The sequence below is a fragment of the Coenobita brevimanus genome, unplaced genomic scaffold (assembly GCF_032717465.1).
Source record: "Coenobita brevimanus isolate Jiangsu-jjx unplaced genomic scaffold, ASM3271746v2 jjx.HiC_scaffold_131, whole genome shotgun sequence".
NCBI lineage: Eukaryota > Metazoa > Arthropoda > Malacostraca > Decapoda > Coenobitidae > Coenobita > Coenobita brevimanus.
In genome coordinates, this window is record NW_027642133.1 from 151,820 (window position 1) to 157,408 (window position 5,589).

Here is a 5,589-nt window from a genome sequence, read left to right on the forward strand (position 1 = left end):
GGTCACACTTAATGACCTCGTCCCATGTCTTTCTCGGTCTACCCCTCATAACCCCACCCCCAATATTAACACTTCTCACCTTCCTCACCCAACTATCATCCCCCATCCTCTCCACATGTCCAAACCACCTCAATCTACCTCTCCTCATCACAACACCAATACACTCCAGTCCCATCCTACCTCTCAACTCTTCCATTGTAAACCCAGCCCCTCCAGGCCTTGGACGCAGGGACGCACTGCACATCCACCTAATCATTGTCATTTCTGTACGTCTGAGCCGGCGAATGTCTTCCTCCTTCACTGCCCAGGTCTCACTGCCATACAGCATTACACTCCTAACACACGCTGCATACAAAGACCCCTTAGCACGTAGGGAGAGCCCCCTCAATGTCAGGAGAGGCAAGAGCTCCCTGAACTTCTTCCAACCACTTCTCACCCTAGCCACAGAGCTAGCTCCAGCCCCACCTCCAGCACACAACATGTCTCCTAAATAACAAAACTCTTCCACACACTCAAGAGATTCACCAGCAAGTTCAATTCTTTCACGTCTGACGATCTCCACCTGCTCACCCCGGCACGCCGTACACATAAAATCAGCATTATCTCGCAGTCTACCTCTGATACCACTACATCTCTTATGCACCCATTTATCACACACACCGCACAAGATGGAATTACTTCCCACGCCCTTGTGGCAAACTGCACATGGCCACTCTCCCTCGTCTTTGACAGTACCGCCACCAACCCTAGATATCATCACTTTTGTTTTATCTGCATTTACCCTTAAACCCTTTTGCCCCATACCATCTCTCCACTTCCTAAACCTTTCCTCCGCCTCCCTTTCATTCTCTGCAATCAACACCAAATCATCAGCATACAACAACTCCCACGGGAGTCCGTTTCTAAAGTCACGTGAAAGGGCTTCAAGTACCATGATAAACAACATGGGACTCAAGACTGACCCCTGATGCACACCAACATTCACGGAAAACTCATCACTCAAATCTCCATTCACTCTCACCTGGGTGTGAGCACCCACATACATGGCCATAACCACCCTAACCAGCCACTCCTCCAAGCCAAGCTTTCTCATTGCCCACTTCACCACCTCTCTAGGGACTCTGTCAAAGGCCTTTTCCAAATCAACAAAAACAAAATAAAGATCCCTTCTCCTACCAATATATTTTTCCTGAAGCTGTCGAACAATGAATATGGCATCAGTGGTCCCCCTACCTGGCATAAACCCAAACTGCATCTCATCAATATTCACTCTTTCTCTAATCATACCTTCTAAAACTCTCTCCATTACCTTCATTATCTGATCTAAAAGCTTTATACCTCTATAATTCCCTCTTTCCAGGGCATCACCCTTCCCTTTATACACATTTACAATTACACTCTTCAGCCAATCATCTGGGACAACACACTCATAAATAATCCTATTTATCAGGTCAGTGACTAAACTCACCCCTATATCGCCTGAGGCCTTCAACATTTCGGCAGTCAACCCAGACACACCTGCTGCCTTCCCCACCCTCATCCTGCCTATTGCCTCACTCACAGTAGCAGTATCAATCAAAGGCCAAGGGCCAGACACTGGATCTGCTGGCTCCAAACCTTCCCTGTCCCAGTCAAACTCCTCATTCAACAACCGGTTATAATGCTCTCTCCATGCATCTTTAATATCCTCACTGTTCACCACTACCCTTCCTTCATCATTCTTCACACACTGCTCACCTATGATATCCCGATTATCCCTCTTCACCTGACCTGCCACCCTAAATATATTTTTCCTTTCCCCATGATTTAGGTTATCAAGTAATTGTCTCTGTGACTCAGACTTTGCCCTGTATACCTCTCTCCTAGCCCTACGCTTGGCAGCCAAATATTCCTCTTTGCTACCACCCTTCTTCCATTCCCGGAAAAGCCTTCTTTTCTCCTTAATTGCAGCTTCTACACCCTCATCCCACCATGAAGTTACTTTATGTCTTGGTGGTCCTCTTGTCCAGCCGCATGTTACATCAGTAACTCTCAAGAAATTGTTCTTGAGGGCTCTGTACTGTTCATTAACGCCTCTGTCTACAGCTCCCTGTTCAGCCACCACTCTCCTCAACTCGCTATAGAAGGCATCCCTTACTACTTGGTTTTTCAGCTTCCATATTTTCCTCCTAGGTACATAAGTCCTCTTTTTCATCATTTGTTCTTTAAGCACCATATCACAAATCAGTAGTTTGTGCTGCTGCACACACTCCTCACTTCCTATAACTTTAACATCCCTCACTAACCTCCTATCGGCCCTCCTAACCAGAAAATAATCTATCTGACTGCTATTTCCCCCAGACTCATACGTAATTAACCTACTGTCTCTTTTCCTAAAATATGTGTTGCACACAATCATGTCCGTTGCCTCCCCAAACTCGAGTATCCCCAAACTCGAGTATCCACCTTCAAGAAATACGGCATGCCACAGAAAAGGACCCAACGTTAAGACTGCTCAAGGATGTCATCGTTCAAGGGTGGCCTGATGAGAAAGGTCACCTTCCAGACTGCCTAGCCCCATATTACAGTTATCGAGAGGAGATGTCTGTACAAGATGGTGTTATTCTTAGAGGAGAGAGGGTGGTAATCCCTAGCTCAATGCGATATGAGATGATGGAGAAGGTGCACGCTGGCCACTCGGGTATAAACTCCTGCCTACGACGTGCAAGGGAGTTAATCTACTGGCCTAGGATGTCTTCGGAAATTCGTCAGTTTGTGGAGTCCTGTGACGTCTGTTCCTCCTATTCACTTAAGCAATCCCCTGAGCCCCTGTATCAACATGAACTTCCAGAACGTCCCTGGGAAAAAGTGGCAACTGACTTGTTCACCATCCAAAACCGAAACTATCTGGTAACTGTTCATTACTTTAGTCAGTTCACTGAAGTTGACTACCTTCCAGAGATAACTTCAGAAGCCATCGTCACAAAACTTAAGCACCACTTTGCTCGACATGGCATACCTGACGTTGTGATCAGTGATAATGGTCCACAGTTTTCCTCTCATCAGTTTCAGTCATTTGCAAAGCAGTGGAAATTTTGCCATGAAACTTCTAGTCCTGGAAACCCCAAGTCCAATGGTGCAGCTGAAGCCGCTGTAAAATCTGTCAAGCTCATGATGAAGAAGTGCCATCGGGCCAAAGAAGACCCCTACCTTGGATTGCTGAACATGCGCAATACCCCTCAAGAAGGTATGGCAACCAGTCCTGCTCAGCGGCTTATGGGGCGTCGCACCAAGACATTGATCCCTGCTATTAATGCTCGCTTGCAGCCAAATATCATTGCTGGAGAACGAGAATGCAGGGAGAAGAAAAGAGCCAGCACTGCAGAACACTACATGCATAGAAGAAGCCTCAAACCCTTGTCCGTTGGAGATACTGTGCGAGTACAACCAATAGACGATCCAAAGAAGGAGTGGAAGGAAGCCACTGTAGAGAAGCAACTTAGTCCCCGAGCTTATGAAGTAACAACGAAGGATGGAGGTACATACAGGAGAAACCGTCAACAACTGCGATCATCTAAACTAGCCAGAACACACAAGAGTTGGCCCAATGATGATAAGACAACACTGGCAGGTGATGCATCCTTAGAACCTGAGACTGTGAGCTGTAGGGACTGTGTCGGATCTCCTTTAGTAAGTGACTATGTAACCCGGTCAGGTAAGACAGTTAAAGCACCAAGGAGACTGGACTTGTAGGAATAATTTACCGTACAGAGTACCATTTTGCACTGTGATTAATCTTGCCCTTCAAGGAAATAATAATTATTCATTTTTTTTTTTAAATATGTGTGGTCTGTAAGGAATTATTGGGTTCTATACAGCACTTTATTTCCAAAGAATGTAAATGGAGTGCAACACCCGACACTTGATATATGTCCAACTGTCTATTGAATACCTAATCTTATCATGATTGATTATGCTTTATTTATTAAAGGGGTAAGGTGTTTCGTGCTTTGCATGTCAGGATTGATTATGTGTCTTTTACGAAAGGAGGAAGATGTTACGTATTTTGAATTAGCCGCGCTTGGCGCGCTACCCACAATGCTCAGCTGTTTTGTGTTGAGGGTCAGATTCGAAAGCTAGAGAATAAACACCGCTGTCTCACTCCACCCATCTCTTGTTTGACTACCCTGCCTCGCCAGTATATCTTCACGGCAAATGATATAATACACAAGAACACGAAATACTAGCCCTCCCAGGCGTAGCATTCAAGAACACATAACACATCCATCTAATCACTGTCCTCTGTATGTCTTAGCCAATGAATATCCTCTTCCTCTACTGCCCATGTCTCACTACCATCCAGCATTACACTCCTAACACATGTCCAAGATGAATATAATTTCCTGACCAACACATATACAACATAAGTTCAATACTAGACTTCCTTTACTTAGCCTAAGGTGCCTTCATGTGGTGGCACTGATGTGTGTGAGTGGTGGAGCTGCCCAGGTATTTAAACATCCCTCAACACCTTCCCTATCTCTGCTTGGAGGAGGATGGAAAAAAAAAATATGTTCATCCTTGATTTGTATAAATCCACCAACTGTGTAAATTAAAATAAAAAAAGAACTGACGCTAAAGAGGGATGCCTTCACCTGGTGACACTAATATACAACCTCCCTCAACCCACAATTTCAAATAAGGAGGATGGTGGAGAGGATGGAGAGTGAGAGGCTAATGAAGATAATGTATGTGAGTGAGGTGGAGGGGAGGAGAGGGAGGGGGAAGCCAAGGATGAGATGGAGGAATGGAGTGGAGAGGTATATGAGAGAGAGAGGTGTGAGCTGGGAGCAGGGCAGTGAAATGGTGGGGGACAGGGCGACATGGAGGCGATTTGTTTGTGGACAACCCTTACGGTATTAAGGCGTCTGGTAATAGACAGACAGATAGATAGGATGGTGGACTGCAGGAGAAGAGCAACATCAGCCTGCAGTCCACTATATTTCAGAATCTACCTTTTGATTCACTTTCATTGCTTCACCCACAGATAAACAAACCGAGATACATGAAAGCAACAAAACCACACGTGCCCTATGGTAACATGCCACACATACCTTCACTATCAGCGCGCGCACGCACACATGCACACACACACACACACACACACACACACACACAAAGATTCATATCCTGATGGGCTTGAAGGAATAACAAGAACAAAGAGGCATCACATTCAAACACTTACCACATTGAACAGGGCAGGTGTTGGGGTTAACGTCCATTACAGTTTCAAGTTAGCTGGGGATTCCTCCTCTTCTTCTTTCTGCCTCTCTCTAGGCAGCTTCCACGGCTGACAATCAACTCACGCACCTGAAAAATATATTACACAATTAGTCCTTTCCTTCTGAACCTTAAGTTTACCTGGTAAGAAACGTATCTGATGGCATCAAGAACAATATCATTTGGGGACAACAACAGGGTGACATGGAGGCAATTTGTTTGTGGCCACCCCTGGAGGCGTCTGGCAATAGATTGATACTTTTTTTTTTTTTTTATGCACAGAAGGAACACAAGGCTACAAGCCCACAAGATTGTTCCTTCCAAGGAAAA